Raw genomic sequence first — 18,728 nt, 5'->3', positions numbered from 1 at the left:
GGATTCAGTGGACTTTCAGTTCTTAGAGAATGGAGCAGATTCTCTGTGAGTCAAAGGCTTAGTCTTACATGAACTCAGAGGAAAAAAAATTTGTTTTTCACTCAAAAGTTAAGTTCCATTGCAGTGTATGGAATTACTATTGATCATAATAATATCATGCATCTTGGCTCAACCCTGGGTGAATTTCACAACTTGCCCCCCAAAACCCTTCACCCACTGCTTGCTAAACTGAAGGTCCATGTATCACCTGGCAGGTATTGCCATACACATATGTATCTGTTTGTAACCCAGGAAGTGGAAGCTTCTGGAGTAGAGGATTTCAATCAGTGGAGGAATAAGATCACAGCAGGAAATATGTGTATATATATATATATATATATATATATGCACACACATATATATATACACATACACACACACATATATATACATATATATGTGTGTATATATATATATATATATACACACACACACACACACACATACACACACACACACACAAACATATACACACACTTCACCCTCTATACCACTCAACTCCCAGGGTATCAGGATGGAGATAGAAGCAGTGGGAAGATCAGCCATATTTATTTTGGAAAATTCTCTAGGTCAATGTGATAAGCATTGTTCTGAAATCACAGGAAGAAGAAACAGGGTACTATAAGCTAACAGGAGCCTTACCTCGAACCTTGGGGGAAGAAAAGAAGGAGGGAAAGGGGACCAGGCTTAAAATCAATACTTTCTTTAATTTGGATCATATGGAAAACAAGGAGCAAAATGAGCTATTCAGCCTACCAACCAAATGAGCAGAAATAATTACAGCACTAGAGGTGTAGAACAAAATATTGGGAAAAAAAGTAAACACATAACAAAGACAATTGATGACATGAAAAATAAGGGGGAAAAGGTAGAGATAAAAGAGAAAGTAAAGAGCTTGTTCTAGGAAGTCAGAGTCAGATGTGGGAACTTACATAAGAGGCTGATGACTCTAATACGCAATTACTGACACAGGATCAGGGAGGGACAGGGGTGGGGGGATGCCTTCTAGTTCATTTCTGAGGAAGTGAACAGAGATTTGAGGTGAAGCAGAAAGAACTGAGTAGCAAGTTCAAGGAACTTTATAAGAAGAGAAAAGAAAAAACAGAAATCAAAAGAAAAGAACATGAGAAGACAAGAAGGACTTGGAAGGTTGGGCTGTGGCTATGGAAAGGTCAGCATTTTACTTCCTTGGTCTGTGAATCTCAAGACTGAATGTTTTCTCAGTAAGTCCAAAAAAAGCAGTTTTCCTCCGGTGTTGCAGGTAGGGTGACAATGTGTGATGGTGGGGGCTGTCCCCTGCCTGCACAAGTACTCCAGGATAGGGTGAGTGGGGATAGATTTGGCCTGCTCTGTTTGCCAAGATGGAGGAGAGGAACATTTAGTAACTTTCACCACAGTCCTAAGTGCATGGAGAGTGAGTGTGGGGATTTATTTCTGTTTATTCACTTAAGCCCAAGGTAGTATGTTGGAGGAGCCACTTGTACCTAAAAAAACAAACACCTGAATGATACTTAGCGCAACAAAACAAGCACATTGTGAGTAGTGTGCTCAGGACTGAGACTGGCTGAGGGAGGAGGAGATGCGTATCTCTCATCTCATGTCACTTCATGGCCCACAATCATTACTGGGTGGAATTTAAGGTATTGTCACATTCTCTTTCTCTTTATACCAGGGAAGTGACACATTCTTTCAGAAGGCATACATGAAGAGAGACTAATGAAGGACTCTTTCAAAAATGTCATCAGGATTAAAGGAAACCAGCTAGGTATGGCAATTCACCCCTTGGTTAGCGACCCCTGGGCCAGAGGGGACAACAGAGGCAGGAGTTGAGAACTTCCAGAGAGAGCTGTAGCTGAAAGCCCTAGCTTCAGGAGAGGTAACCTTATATACGGAAGAAACAAAATCATAGCCGAGTGTATCTTCTTGTATATAGTGCCATGACCACAAATCTGTGTCACTCAAAGAATATTCTGGAGTTCTGGTCAAATGATTTTTTTTTCTTCTTCTCCACTAATTATTGAAAATAATTATACATTTTAGATTGCAGATTTGAATTTCTTGTGATAGCTTTTTGTTTTACCTATTATTTCTGATTGCCCTAATTTTTATCTTATTAGAAGAAATACCTCCCTTCCTTCCCAGTGTTATCAATGGATTCCATCTTACTCAAGCTAGCTATTACATGGAATTCATTACATTTTTCTTCTTAAAGAATACTGACCTTCTGTTTCAATTTGAATTTATTGCTCTCCAGGCCTGCTGAACAAATGTCATTCTAAGACCTCTTTTGTAAAAAATGATTGTAAAAATTGTAAGTAATTATATTACTGATTTAGTTCATCTTTTTTTTAATCCCATATTGTGTGTGTGTGTGTATGTGTGTGTGCGTGCGCACGCGCGTGTTTTCACCCTTGGTTAGCTGAATGATATAGTTAAATAACATGCAAAAAGATATAAGAGTGACATTAAGTGTTAAAATTTTCTACTTCTTTTCTTACTGGCTGATAAAAGGTGGGAAGCCAGAATGATGTAATCTATTCTGAAAACTATGTCTTCAATCACCTTGATGTGAAATAAACCCTTGACTGTAAAGAGTATTATTCCCACCACTGATATGGTGTTGGTTTTCACCATTTGAACCTATGCAAAAACCACTGTTTGCAAGATGACAGAGAAGTACTGGTAGTACCAGAGGAGCCAGGAGCAGTGATGGAAAGGGAGGACTGCCTGTACCTCAGCTTCCCCACTTATCTGCAATCTGAACCCAACTGCAGCCAAAACACAGAATCCCACAAAGAGAGCTAGGGGAGATATAAAACGGTGTGGGCAAGTAGTCCTTGACTTGAAGGACTGCATCCCATAAAAAGCGCATGCCACAAATGTATTTTAAAAAGACAAAGGCCAGGTGCATAATGTTAGTATAATTATGTCAAGAGCAAATGACCTAAATGGTCCCACTCCATTTCATTTTCATTCACTGGGCCAAAAACAATAAACAAAAAAACAGTTGCCCAAGTACATCACCTGAACAAGGTTGCGGAAGATAAAACTTTACTGAGCACAGAAAGGATGTTGAGATGTGAGAAGTCAAGGGCTTTTCAAAGAGGAATGGGGAGTGGGAGATAGATGCTTGACCAGGACTCTGCCAAAGCATTCAAAAGAGCAGTTGATAAATATTTAGTTAATTCCTCCCCTAGGCCTAATGTTGCACTAGGAGCTTTGTGACACATATTAAGTAAAAGGGGCTCCTTGATCACTGCTAGACAGCTTCCCTTTCAGGATGCTTACACTCAGCCAGCAGAGGGCTGCTTGAGAAAATTGTGAAGCAAGGATATCAATGCTCCTACAAATTTAGGATAACTGACTTTCCCTGGGCCTTCAGCATAGTCCCACGTCCAATGTTCCTCTGGTCACCTTCCTCCCCTGTGCTCCACAACAACTACTTCAAATCTTCATTCTCCTCCATCTCTGCTCTTCCCCCTCTCAGCAGGTAACACTGATTCACTCCTCATCAGGAAGGCAGAAGGTAACACTGAGTCAGGAACTTCTTCCATTTTCGGAATCACCACTCCAAAAGTGCCCGCCTGTGCCTGCTCCCTGCTCTGCCTGGCGTTTCTAGTACAGGGTCGCTCCTCCTTCTGAGGCTCGCTATGTTCTGGATCTCATACCCCACTATCTGTTTTAGGGAATTTTGATTATTTCTTTTGTAGACAGACTCTTTAACCCCCTGATTTTTCAGAATCCTTCCAACATACTTTGTTTTCTCCCATTAAAAATAAAGAAGGAAAGCAAGAAAGAAAAGGAAAAACGTTTTAAACTGACTTCCCTTTCTACTGACTCCCCTTTGCTGCCAGATTCATAAAGGGATTGGTTGCACTTGCGGACAGCATTTTCTCACCTCCCACCAGTTCCTCAACGTATTGCCATCTGGGTTCTGCCAAACTATGAAACCATTTGCATGAAGATTACAAAGAATCTCCAAAATGGGGCCAAATCCAACATACATTTTGGTCCCCATTTTAACTCAGTAGCACACTGATGGCCAGTGGCCTCATTCTGGCTTCTCCCTTGGCTTCCATGGAACTGTGCTCTTTGGGTTTGCTTAGTCCTCCCAGCTCATTCTCTTCCATCCATCATGTTCCTCAGGTGGCTGCAGGCCCTCTAGACTACCTCTTGAGGCAATCTAAACATACCTGCCACTTTGCAAGCCAGAGACCTTACATGTGCATCTGTCTGGCCCTCTTCTTTGAGCTCTCTGGACCAAGACAGAGATATGAAATCTGTATTTGTATATACACATATCCCACTGGAATATCCTAAATTGAATACTCACTCTACCCCTCCATTAGTTCATCTATGATGTTATTTAAGTTCAGTAAATGGCCCTAAAATCTATTCAACTGAGTAAACCAGCAGCTTGGGAGTGATCCTTGCCAACTGCTACACACTCATCCTCCACATCCAAGCCATCACAAAGAGTTCTTCATATTACCTTCTGAATATCTCTTGAATCAGTTCATTTCCTTTCTCTCCTCACTTGCCACTCCCATAGTCTAATTGCCCTGACTCTCACCTGGACCACTGAACCAGCTTTTTAAATTGTTATTTGTTTGTTTGTTTGTTTGTTTGTTTATTTTCAGGCAGAGTCTTGCTAAGTTGCCCAGGCTGGCCTCTAACTTGAGATCCTCCAACCCCAGCCTTTCAAGTACCTGGAATGACATGTGTGCACCACTGCACTCTGCTGCTACAGTCTCTCCACTGGTCACTCAAATCCACCATCTAATTTTCTACTCCATTGACAAACTGATTTTTTTCAAACTTCAATTTAAATATGTTCATGTCATTTTCCTGTTTAAAAGCCTGTCAGTGGATTCCAATTGCTATAAAGATTAGGAACCAGAATTCAGGTGACATATAGGATGTGGCACCCTTTTTTCCAGGCTTGTTTTCTCATTCCCTCTCCCTCATGGGAGTCAGCCCTCCCATCACTTTCTTACAGCCTGTGTACCAGGCTCTGTCCAGCCTTAGGGTATTTGCATGAGTTATTCTTTTTCCCTCAAATACTTTCTTCCCCCCAGGATCACCTAGTCAATTCCTATTCTTCCTGCACTGAAATTTCAGCTCAGTCATCACTTTCTCAGAGAAGCATTCTTCAAGCTAGCAGTCTGAATCTCATTCACCTTTAGACAGTGTGGTGGCCTCTTGTATCTTTCTTTCATGCCACTGACCATGGCTTGTCATTCAATATGTGACCAATCTCGGTCTCCCTCTCCAGACCATACACCCCATGATATCAGGAATAGTGTCCATTTTCTCACTGTTATAGCCCCAGCACCCAGCACAGCACTGGCACGAAGTAGATGCTGAATAAATAACATGTCTATAATGGTTTTATTGTGCAAACCAGCCAATAAAAGGTAAAGGAAGGTATTAATCCTTTGCCTCAGGCAATAAATATAAAAGGGTGTAGAGAAGGAAAAAAATCAATATGAATAAAATTTCTAGTGACATATTTATGAACCTTTCAGGAATTGGACCAAAATGTAGTTGAAAACTCTACACCATGCCCTCTGTACCACAGTCAGATTTATTTTGAAAATGTAAAACTCCCAATAATAGATTCTATAAGAAAACTGAAGGGGAAAAATGGAACAAAAGAAGAATGACAGTTTATATTACAATGTTATATTTTAAACTAAATTGTCATTAGATTTCTTTGTAAAATAAATCCACCTCCTCCTCTTCTTCCCCAAATGCCTAGGGAAAATGTACTTTAAAAAGATGAATCACAAAATAAAAAGCATGTCTCATCAGATTGGAAGCAAAATGTAGAAAACTGTGGTTTGTATCATGAACAAGAGAAACTGTCCCAGAAATACCATTTCAGAGATGCTTTAAGCTGGAAGGTGGGGAACAATTTCTGTTAAGAGCCAAATATTTAGGCAGAATAGGGACCAGGGTGAGGCTAAAGAATTGGTTAATGAGTCCAATTTAGGACAGTGCTCATGTTTGAGGTCATTGAAGTACAAGGTCAGCTTTAAAAAGGAGCACCTCCTACATGTTACACACCAAGTGCATCTTTTTCCTCCTTTAGTCCTACCCTGGACTTTAGGCTTTGTGAACTGCAGGGGGAGAGCATCAATGAATATGTAAGTGAAGGAGCTAGGCTGTGTTCCCATCAAACTTTGTTTACAGAAATCTGACAGCAGGGTGGATTGGGTCCAAAGACCATAGTTTGCTGACCATGCTCCAAACTGCAAGGAGCATGATTGGGCAAGAATAAAACCTGCAATACAGGGAGCTGGACCAGATGAGACCTTTGGCCTTCCAGCATGGTTCCCCACTCCTGACTTGCCCCAGTCAGCCGTGGTGTTTCCCAAGTCCTGTAAAATCATGTTCAAAAATTTCTTTTTTTCCCTCAGCAAGTTTAAAAATAATTTGCTCTTCCAGTGTCCTGTGCTGCCAACGCAAAGCCCATTGACATTCTGCTTCTTATTCTTTTGTAAGTAGCCTATCTTTTTGTTCTGGGATCATTTAGGATTTTCTATTGGGTCAGGGGAGTGGGGGAGGTCAACAACAACATGAAATAATAATAAATGGGAAAAAGAAAAAGAAAATGTCAGAATGTGGCCTAATAACATGAATGGATTAAGATCCTCTACCAATAGACAGAAAAAGACTGTTTTTTAAAGTCCTGTCATATGCTTCTATAACAGACATATCTAAAACAAAATGACCCAGGTGAATTGCAATAAAGTTTTGGAAAAAAAATATCTGAGATAATGCTGATAAAAAGAAAGCAAAACTGCAATATTAGTTTAACATGCATTCAAATTCAAGATGAAAAATCATTAAATGGATAAAGGGAAACATTTTATATTAAAAAAAGAAACTAGGGGGAAAAAGTAGTCAAAAACCTTAACAGAGCTATGGATGTGGCTCAGTGGTAGAGTGCTTGCATAGCACATGTGAGGCACTGGGTTCAATCCTCAGCACCATCTACAACTAAAAAAAAAAAAAAAAAATTAACCAAATATAACTTTTTTATTTTTTATTGAACTCAAGGAAACTAGGGAAAATGAGCCACATTCCCAGCCCTTTTTAATATTTTATTTAGAGACAGGGTCTCACAGAGTTACTTAAGGCTTCCCTAAGTTACTGAGGCTGGCTTTGAACTTGTGATCCTCCTGCCTCAGCCTCTTGAGTCACTGGGATTATAGGCTTGTGCCATTGCACCCAGCTCTAATAAGTATATCATTGAAAATATTATTAATACAAAAATAAATTGACATTTGCATAAACATAAAAGGGAGATTTTAACATAAATGTATCAGAAGGTAATATATTGAGTTTCTATAACTTAAAAATGCAAAGAATGCTAAAATAGAATGTAAAGAATTGAATAATACAATTAAAAGACTTGTATTTGTTGATTTTATATGATTTATATTCCTATCCTTGTTTTAAAGAGAGCATGTACATTGTTTTCCAACACCGATGGAATAGGTATGAAAATTGAACATAATCAAGTCAAAGAGAAATATCTCAAATTCTAACAAATTCTTCAAAGCAGAAATCACATAGTCTTCTCTGATCTTAATTATGTAAAATTAGAAGTTAGGAAGAGAATCAAAAAAAATTGTCATGTTTCTAAACAACTCACAAAGTGTTTAAAAATGAAAACTAAAATTAGGAGCTGTTTTACAAGAAACTAAAAATGAGAAGTAATTACCTAAAACTAACATAATATAGTCAAAGTAGTGCTCAGGGACCAGTATATCTGCTTAAATAATATATCTAAAAACAAGGAAGATTAAGAGCAAATTAACTCAAGAAAGAAAAACAAAATAACTTTTAAGAAGTAAAAATAAATAAATAACAAAGGCTTAAAAGTAAAATTTAATAGAATATATGAAATTTCAGCAATGTTAAAAGTTCTTTCCTTAAAAATAACAATAAAATAAAGAAAATTTTGACAAGTCTGATTATGATAAAGAGAAATAACAAATTAAAACATTAGGAATGGAGAAATTCTAGAGACAGAAGAGATTTCTTTGAACTATTGAAGATCCTTAAAGATCAATATATCTATGAAGTGAAAGGACTTTTAAAGAGAGAGAGAGACATAACTTGAATGGATTAAAAACCACAGAAGAAATATGAAAGGTATCAAAAAAATCTGCTAAAAAAATGCTCTAGAGGAAGTGAATAGTGACAACATAGTTTTAAACTTCCACAATTCCTTTCCAAGAAATCGAGCGTTCTACTAAAGTAGAAGTGATCTTCCTTTCCTTTGTCTTGGCTGCCTTTAACAGCAGAACAACAGCACTGACTTTTTTTTTTTTAATTTAGCATCTACTTTGTGCCAAGTGCTGTGCTAGGTGCTGAGGCTACAATGATGATGTAGAAACTAACACTATTCCTGCTCTCATGGAGTGTACAGTCTAGGGAGAAAGATGGAGAGTAGTCAAATACTGAATTACAAGCCATGGTCAGCAGAAAGACACAAGAGGCTGCAATAATATCTAAATGCTGTTCAGCCCTGTGCTAGTAGTTGTGAGACTGCTTCCCTGAGAAGGTGGTATTTAAAGTAAAATGTAAAGGAGTAAAGAATTAACTAGGTAAACTTAGGGAGAAGAAATGAGCATTTAGGGAAGAGGAATAATTTATGCCAATGACCTGAGACAGAAAAGAATGTGGCACATTCTAGGAATTAAAAGAAAACCCAAGTATCCTGTGTGATCATCACCATCCCTTAGCTCTGGTGGAACGGGAGGTTATTTCTCACCAACAGACTATGACAAAGAGGACTTGATGTACGTGGGTACATATGCAGGATTGTGACATTAAGATGGCAACTCATTTTGTGGATAGTCTCTCTCTCCCTTGCTGGCTTTGGGGAAACTGTTAACGTACTGGGACAGAGTGCATTTCAGAAGTAGTGGTTCAATGCTTTTAGATGTGGTTTGTCCCCATAAGTTCACGTGCTGCAGGTTTGCAGTGTGCTAGGGTTGAGGCTGTGGGTCCTTTAAGAGGTGGAGCCTAGTGGGAGGTCGTTACTGGGTCCTTTTCTAACTCTGACTTCCTTCCTAATTAGACTGAATAATTTCATTGTGAAAAACTTGTGAATCTTAGTCAGTTTGACAGTTCTGGCACAAAGCTTTAAAGTCATGCTTGGGACTTGACTATGACTACACCAGCATATCCAGAACATGGGGATAGAAGACAAAAAAGATCATCTTATGAAAGTGAAAACAGAAAGTAATATAATCACAACACAAAAAGCTAAAGAGACAGTTTACAAATGTGTGGGGAGGCATTGGAAAATGACCAGTACTTGTATCAAGAAACGTGGCTCAAATGTCTGTGTAATGAAACTGTTCTCCCTCTCCAATTGCATTTTGTAACTTGTGTGGCACATTGATATGGTACCTGTGGAACTTGTCAGTGTTTATCTGATGCCTCCACAAGGAGGCTGCTTTGATTCTAAAAGACTAACAGCAATAATAACGTTGACAGAAATTTCCCTGGGGTAAAGGAAGCTAATTTCCTAGACCTGAATGGCTTAACGAAGATCTTTTAAGAACATCTAACGCTCTATGTCAAGAACCTGCCAAGAAAATTAGTGATAGGCAAGCTGGTTTTCAGAGGAAACCTGCTATACAGATAACAGGATCTCATTGTCAAGTCTGGTTTATTTCACGTTGCAATTTATTAAATTTTCCCACAAAAAGATTTGTTGATTGTCAGTTTAGTTAGTGTTTCTCAGTCCTCTACAGCTTGATTGGCTTTGAGCAGCCAGCTGGAATTTCTTCTGGATCTGCCAAGCCAAGCATTAGCTCAAAGACCATGAAGATGCCCTGAAGGTTGTCTTCTTTTTTTTTTTTTTCCCCTAATTTGGTGTGTTTTAACTATACAAAATAGTGAGAATCGTTAAATATTAATATATGCAGGTAACATGATTTGTTCAATTTCATTGTTCAGTCCCTCCTCTACCTGTCCACCTATCCCCCTGTCTGCACTACTGCTTTTTCATTAAAAAAAAAAAAATCCCTTTTTCCCTCTATTTCTCTATAGCCTCAACATACAAGAGGAAACATCATTCTTGACTTTCTGAGTCTGGCTTATTGCACTAACCTGATGTTCTCCAATTCTGCCTACTTACCTGCAAATGATGTTTCATTCTTCTTTAGTGCCGCATAAAACTCCATTGTGTCTATGTGCCACATTTCTTTATCCATTCATTCATTGGCGGGCACCTGGACTGGTTCCACAACTCGGCTGTTGTGAATTGTACTGCTGTAAATATGGGTATCCAAGTGTCAACATAAGATGCTGACTTTTAAAGGAGAGTGAGAGAGAGAGAGAGAGAGAGAGAGAGAGAGAGAGAGAGAGATTTAATATTTATTTTTTTTTTTTTAGTTTTCGGCGGACACAACATCTTTGTATGTATGTGGTGCTGAGGATGGAACCCGGGCCGCACGCACACCAGGCGAGTGTGCTACCGCTTGAGCCACATCCCCAGCCCTAGTTCTTTGAGATACATAATGAGGAGTGGTATAGCTGGGTCATATGGAGGTTCCATTCCTGGCCTTTTGAGGAACCTCCATATTGATCTCCATAGTGATTGTATGAATTTACAATCCCACCCACAGTGTGTAAGTGTTCCTTTTCTCCCATATCTTTGCCCAGCGTTTATTATTTGTATTTTTGATGATTGCCATTCTAACTGGAGATGAAATCTCAGTATCGTTTTGATTCCCATTTCCCTGATTGGTGAAGATGTTGAACACCTTACCACATATTTGTTGATCACTGATATTTCTTCTTTTGAGAAATGTCTGTTTGCACATCTATTAACTTATTTGTATTAAGTTCTTTTATGTTCTGAATATTGATCCTCTGTCAGAAGATTGGCAAAGATTTTCTCTCAGTCTGTAGGCTCTATCTTCACATTCTTAATTGTTTTCTTTGCTGCGTAGAAGCTTTTTAATTTAATGTCATTCCACTTATTATTTCTTGGTTTTATTTCCTGAGCTTTAGGAGTCTGATTAAGAGAATCTATTCCTGCAGCCATGATTTGGAATGTTGATCCTGTGTGTTCTTCTAGTATCTGCAAAGTTTCTGTTCTAATTCCTAAGTCTCTGATGGACTTCAAACTGACTTTTTCTTACTGGATAAGAGATAGGAATCTAAATTCATTCTTCTACATATGGATGTCTAATTTTCTAAGCCCCACTTGTTTAAAAAGCTGTCTTTTCTCCAGTGTATGTTTTTGGGAGCTTTAATGACTATATTTTTTCAGATTTGTCTCTGTGTCTTCTATTCACATGTCTTTTTTTTTTTTTTAACAATAGTTCTATAGTATAATTTGAGATCCGGTTTCACGATGCCTCTGGCATTGCTCTTTTTGCTCAGAATTGCTTTGGCCGTTCTTCCATATGAATTTTAATTCTACTTTTTCTAGTTCTGTGAAGAATGTCATTGGTATTTTGATGAGGATTGCATTAAATCTGTAGATACTTTTGGTAATATGGCTCTTTTAACAATATGAATTCTGCCTATTCATGAATATGGCAGGTCTTTTCATCTTCTGGTGTTTTCTTCAGTTTATTTCTTCTGTGTTCTAATTTTTCCTGTAGAAGTCTTTCACCTCCTTGGTAAGATTTATTCCTGGGTGGGTGGTGGTTGTTGCTTTTTGAGGCTATTTTGAATGAAATTGTTTTTCTTATTTCTTTTTCAGCAGATTCATTGTTAGTCTATGGAAAATCTATTGATTTGGGTGTGTTGATTTTGAATACTGCTACTTTGTTGAATTTGTTTATCAGTTCCAGAAGTCTTCTGGTGGAGTTTGTTGAATCTTCTATGTATAAGATCATACTGTCTACAGTGAAAACTTGACTTCTTCCTTTCCTATTTGTATCCATTTTATATCCTTCTCTTGACTAATTGCTCTGGCTAAAATTTTGAGTACTATATTGAATAAGAGTGGTAAGAGTGAACATCCATGTCTTATTCCAAATTTGAGAGGAAATGCTTTCAGTTTTTTCTCATTCAATATGATGTTGGCCTTGGGTTTGTCATATATACGCTTTATAATATCGAGGTTAAGTTCCCTGTTTTTTACATGAGGAATATAGCAACTTTTTTTCCCTTCTGTCTTCATTTGGAATAGATAGTTATCCTTGAAATGGGAAAATGGAGTAATAAATACCCAACTCATTAATATTTATTTACTGTTTGGCCATTTTCCAAAAATGTATTTTATTTATTTGTATATACCCAATAGATGAATAACAACAAAAGAAGAAGCATATAAGAAAAAAACTTCCAAGATCATTTCAAATGAAATGTGAAGAAAAAGAATTCCCACCTTATTTGTATAGAGTTGGTCTCAAGGCATCCTGTGATTGCAAAAACACAGAATTGGGGTAAGAGGGGAATGGGAAGCCAGAATCAGGAAGAATGGAACTGGGGAAATTGAAAGCTACAAAGACTGCTAGAAACAAATGGCCAAGAAGTTTTATAAATGAAACCAAAGAATGGATAAGGGCACACATTTATTCTGAAGTATGGAAGCATTTGGGGACTGGGCCCCATTCAGATATCAATACAGAGAAAGGAGAAATCCAGATAGTAGTCAGAAATTCAGTAGGCAAGCAGGGAGTCTCATACCTGCTTGAAGTCTAATAGAAACCTCAAGACTAAGCTGTCCAAAATGAATTCTTGATTTGATTTTCTAAATGTTTCCTTTCCTAGTTGTCTATAACTCATTTAGTTTAACCACCTGATAGTTAAAGACATAAACTAAGAATCACCATTAATCCTACTCTTCTCTCCACGAAACCCTCATGCTATCCCCCACTCCAGTCTCTTGTGCTCTCTCGTTCTCTCTCTCACACACACACACATACACACACACGCACACATACACCTTATTCCTCAACAAGTCCTTTGTACTCTGCTTCCAGATACCTCATATTGACCCATCTCTGCACATCTCACACCTGCTCTCTTATTCGGAGCCACCATCAACTCTCTCACAGACTACAATGACCACTTCAGTGGATCCTGTGCTTGCACGCTTACCCCCATCCTCTATTTTTCACACAGCAGCCACACTGATGCAAAATTGAGGGGCAGCTTTAGAGCATCCAATTTAGATCAGAGCATCAAAGTCTCAAGAATACAGAAAGAATATGGATTGCCGAACTATCATTTAATTCCTTCACTGCTTTGGGGACAGTGAGATTGTAGCAATCAATATGTCTAACTGCATGAGAGTTCCTAATACACTTCATGAGGGTTGCTTTAAAGGAGGGAAACTAATTCTTGGATATTTTGCACATGTTTTCTCTAGAAGATGATTTTCCCCTTGAAGGCAAAGATTCCAATGCATCATTCCTTATAGAGCCAACAAAATTTTGAGCACAGTAGGTAGGTTTGTCAACTTTTCATTACTTAACAAAGTACATGGTAAACTTAAAAAGATAAGAGATTTGTTTTGGCTCACAGTTTCAGAGGTTTTGGTCCATGGTCATTAGTCCATGGCTTTTGGGCCTATGGTGAGGCAGCATATTATGGTAGAAGTGCATCTCAAAAAAAGCCTATAACTTATGGCCAGAAGTGAAAGACAGAAAAAGACTGGGGTCCTACTATCAACTTGGGTATGCTCTGGTTACTCCAAATGCCTCCCACAAAGCTTTACCTCTTACAGGTTCTTCAAACTCTCAATGTGCTATACTGGGGACCCAGCCTCTAACACATGGGCCTTCAGGGATTCAATTATCCAAATCATAGCAATAGATTAAATGTTAATGGAGGGGATAGGAAGGGCAGCAGAATAAAATAGACATTATTATTGCTGTATGTATATAGGTGACTGTATGACCAATGTGATTCTGCAACCTGTACAATCAGAAAAATGAGAAATTATACCCCATTTGATTCAAATGTATGAATTGTCAAGATCATTGTACTGTCATGTGTAACTAATAAAAAAAGAGGCCACTCTTCAGAGAGTAAAAGAAAGTTATTAAATATGAATTGCATAAGAGCAAAGACCTTTTTCATCTTCTTTACCATTTGGAACAGCAGAACATAGTAGCTGCTTAATGAAAATGTAAAAAAAAAATGTTAATGGAAATGAATAAAGGCCTTTCTGAGAATGCAGCCAGCCCTCTGAGCCTAACCTAAGCCTGACCTTCCTCTTCATCAATGGTAATTGTGAATATTTTATTCAATCAATTACTGTCCATACATTTAATTCCAAATCTCTAGACAAAATGTATTGCTTTGCTGTGTTTATATACCAGCTAGAACAGTGCTGCATGAAATTAAGTGACCAAGAAATGCTTTCAGATGGTAGTGATGACAATTTATCTTAAAAATGCTCACATTGATTTTTAAGTCTAAACATAACACACTAAAAAGTGTCTATGTACATAAGAATTATTATTGATAATTTGAGTATCAATGCTCTGTTAGATTCAGTATAATGATATAATGGGCACAGTAATGTAAGGTTATAATGAAATGAGATTAGTTCATTAAGCATATATGAAAATAAGTCACTGTTGTACATTTACTCCTTAGAGATACAATCAATCTGGAAAAAAAGTACAAACACTTGCTAGCCCATACAAAATTCTATGATCCTGCATAAGGAGTAAACATGGTTTTTTGTTGCTTTAAAGTAGCAAAAATTGGTTGGGTAGGATTGGGAGGAAGGGGGGAGTGGTATATTCATGTACATCTTCTGCCTAGGTTGATTCTAGGGTACCAGGAAGACTATTAGAGTTCTATTCGCATTAAGACAGCCTTGGGCTATTGGAAGAAATTATTATAAAGTCACTGTGAATGACAGAGATATCTGCAATGGTGAGATTATTTCTACCTAATAAAGAAGGAGACAGTGAGTCAAATCCAAGCAGGTTCCTTCATGTACACAATTCATTCTGAGATATCTGGGCTCCTAGTTGGCAGTGATGTGTGATCATTGTTGTTGCCATTCCTAACCCCCTTCCTCCTCGATGGAAGATCTGGCCTCCCACTGTAGAGACCAAATGTGCCAGCATTCTCACTTTCTCAGCCTTTTTTGCAGTTAAAGTGTGGACATGCCCTCAACCTGGATAGAAGGGCCAAGGAAAGTCTGTTGGGGTCTTCTTGAAAGGGTTTTCACACATAATAAAGAACAAAACCCCATTTGCCCTTCTGTTTCTGTGTTTTTATATGAGGGTACTATATTTGGATCAATATAGGCAACTTGTGACCCCATAGAGATGAATCTTCATGAGAATAAAGAGGGGAGGGGGGAATCTTTATATTTTTCAGTTACTCAATCCACCCTAGAAAAGCCTACCTAAGACTTTCTTTTATGGATGAAATTAAAACCCTATTCTTTAAGCCCCCCTTTTCCCCTTTCAAACTATTAAAATTTTTTTTTGCTTTTTCCTCATATTTTTACTGGTACATTATAGTTGTATATAACTATAGGATTTGTTGTCACATATTCTTACACGCACACAATATAACAATATAATTTAGCCAATATATGCCACTTCTAATTTAGCTACATAGTTGCTTGTAACCAAAAGCATCCTGAGAATAGTGAAGAGAGATTTAAAAAAAAAATTAAACCAGAATGGTGCCATTCAAATATCCTCTAGGCAAGCTCTCAGAAAGTTGTCTTAAGTGTTTTAGATGAGAGAATTATGAAAGCCAGAATTATTTTGAAAGGTATGCTAAAAGTTCAAATTACCATTGGGCCAAGAGCCTTACCTAGCACTACAACTTACAAAGCATGAAGCCACCTAAGAAGTACAGCTATAGGACGTGTGGCTGCAGAGGATGCCAGGCAGGCTAGAAAAGGCCACCATGCATCAGAGCAAAGAGAAGTGAGAATGACCCCCAAATCCAAAAATAACCAAAGCATTGAAACTAGTCTGTTAGAGACATTGGGAAGATAGGAGCTGGGATAATTTGGAAGAGGAAAAGAAGAATATAAGTCCTAAATCATTTTGTTTGTTTCAGTTTGTTTTTTTTAATTGTCCCCCAAAGTGGCTATGACCTGGAAAAATAAAAGAAAATCTAGAATGATGATTTATTATGTGAGTGTCTAAAGTATCATAGGTGTGATTCAGTAGAACAAAACATTTTCAAACCTTGGTTAGGACCATGGGCTTTAATTATATTAGAGTTTCATTGTTTCTGTTGGGTTTGGTTTGGGTTTTGGTTTTTCAGACCTAGGACTTTGCACACACTGGGAAGAACTCTATCACCAATCCTCACTTCAGCTCAATTACATTGGATTATTTTAACTAAATAATATGTACACACATGCTGCTCAGTTTTAGTGGCTGTGTTCATTCTTATTGAGTTTGGATGAATTTGAAGAACAGGTTAAATGAAGTATCTGTGTAGAACCTAGTCCATGTATTCAATCTATAATTCTGAATTTCAGAGCAGGCCACAAGGATTTCTCTTTGCATGAGGAACCTCTGCCATCCTATGAAAAATGAAGAAAAGTTCTTTCAGACAGATAGTGGGCCCCTAGGACAGTATGATTAACACCCCAGACAAAGATGGGATAAAAAGGTTCCCAAGCTTCTGACTAATAAGTGCTACAGGTGAATAGCAAACTCACCATCAGCAAAGAGCTAGTTAGCCTAGACCTGGAACTCTTCCTTGGGTGTGTAAGAAGGCTGCTCATAAGATAGACAAGTGGTTTCTTCCTCTGGAACCTATAGCGAAGCTCTGTGGCACAAGGAATAGCAAGTACTAGGTCCAGCCTGCCTTTGGAGAAAACACTCTCACCATGGATTCTGAGGGGTAGATGAGGAATAATTTCTAAAAGAAGCAAAGACAACAAACTTCCTCTTTTTACAGATGCTACTAGCCAATATCTGTGAAATATATCCATTGGTTCTGCCAGCTTGTATGGCCAAAGTATCAGTACCCCACAGACCAAAGTAGGTAAAATGAGGAAAGAAAGTAGAAATGGGAGGCAGAAACACCCCCCCCCCTTATTTTTTTCTAGAAAAGGAGAGAGAAGCTGTGATGACTGGAAGGAAGTGGGACGAAGTTCTACAATAGAAATTTGGATATGGGCAAGCAACACAATCTACCACAGGACCCCCCCCCCCACCCTGCTTTTGCTGATGATGAAAATTGTTTGGCTTTTTTTTTTTTAAGATGCATGAAATTCAGAAATGTTTATATCAAGATGTCAGCAAAAAGGGAGGATTTGGAGGTTCAGAGGCAAGAAGGGGGTAACTGATGCAAGGGATCTGAAGAGACTGGTAGGATAGAAAAGGGTGGGGCAGCACAAGGAAAGACACCTCTTTCTGAGCCTGGTAAAGAAAGAAAGCATTGTGGAGGCCTGGTTAATCTATCAGGATTAACCAGGGCACACTGTGGTTAACAACTTCTGAAATCCATGGCTTTCAACAAGAAAGGTTTATTTCTCACTCACATCACACATCCAGTGTCTCTTGTTTCCGTGTTGTTTGAATTTCACGATTTAGATGACCAGATTAGCCCCCATCTGGAATATTGCAGTCTGTGAGAGAATGAAAAAGGAAAATGGCAAACCACGCATCCGCTCTTAACATTGCTCCTGAAAAGCGATGCACATCTCTCAGATCGTATTTCATGGCAAGAGCCACTCACATGACCATGCCTGAGTTCAGCAGATCAGGAAGTAGAGGAGGAGCTGTGCACACAGTGAACAGTACAATAGCACTTTGGACATAGGCAAACGACACAACCCACAAAGGGCCATCCTGCTTTTAATGGTGATCAAAGATGCTCCTGCACTCATTCACTCAACATTTACTAAGCCCCTATTTACATGCCCGCCACTACACTTTATTCTAAGACTAGACCTCCATCTAAGTCAGACCTCTGCCCTCATAGATGTCATAGTTGAGGGAGTTCCTACCTGATAGCTTTGGTTTTTCTTACTGGCACAGGAGACAATGTCATCTGCTAAAAGAGAGGCAATTGTTCAAAGGTAGTAGTTTAAGAAGAGTGGTAAATATTTCAAACACTACTGAGCAAAATGGGAAAAAAGCTGAATTGGGGAAATAAAAGGATTGCCAGATGGCACCACATGTCCTTCTAAGGATGGCTAACTCATGGCTGTGTGATGTTCCCTAGCAGGAACAGTAGCCTGAAACACTAAGAGCCAAGAAAAGGTGAGGAACTTAGGACTAGAGGGCTAGGAGATGAGGGAGCCAAAGCTGATTTGGGCAATATGAAGGAATAGGGTCCACGCAAGATCATAAGGAAGAAAGTCATGAGAACATGCTGGGCCAGAAACAAAGGTCTTGAGAGCTAAGGTTAGGTGTATTGGGAGGAGAGTAAGTGAAACAGAAAGGCAGGATGTACAGATCAGGGAATGTACTGCTGCCCTTTTAAGCTTTACAGGAGGAGCAGCTCTTAGTCTAGAAGAATGGAGGGTGTGGAAACTGGGTGAAGCCCAGTTGATCTTTATCCAAGCTTTAATTATTTCTCAGAAGTTGTCCCTGGAGACAAAGCTTATATGGACATGCAGTTTTACATTGATCTCACAATCTAATCTTGGGAGATAATGAATTACCTCTGTTGTTCTGTCTACCCTCACTCCAGACCCTAGTCATTTCACAGCCCTTCAACAGAAGGGCATCTCGTCTTAAAGTTCTTTCTCA

The 18,728-nt window shown here is 38.5% G+C and overlaps 1 protein-coding gene across 1 annotated transcript in view; it reads left to right on the top strand.

The window, feature by feature from the left end:
- The first annotated feature begins 6,369 nt into the window (after positions 1-6,369).
- Nampt (nicotinamide phosphoribosyltransferase) overlaps positions 6,370-18,728 on the top strand; it is a 55,420-nt gene continuing 43,061 nt past the window's right edge. Inside the window, exon 1 of the mRNA XM_046464105.2 lies at positions 6,370-6,541. The gene's annotated coding sequence lies outside the window, so the exon portion shown is untranslated. The remainder of the gene's footprint in view (positions 6,542-18,728) is intronic.

The sequence above is a fragment of the Marmota monax genome, unplaced genomic scaffold (assembly GCF_021218885.2).
Source record: "Marmota monax isolate L192 unplaced genomic scaffold, Marmota_monax_Labrador192_F-V1.1 WCK01_AAM20220418_F8-fsc00065, whole genome shotgun sequence".
Taxonomy (NCBI): Eukaryota; Metazoa; Chordata; class Mammalia; order Rodentia; family Sciuridae; genus Marmota; species Marmota monax.
Note: the sequence above shows the minus strand (reverse complement) of the source record. Positions and strands in the feature narration are given on the sequence as shown.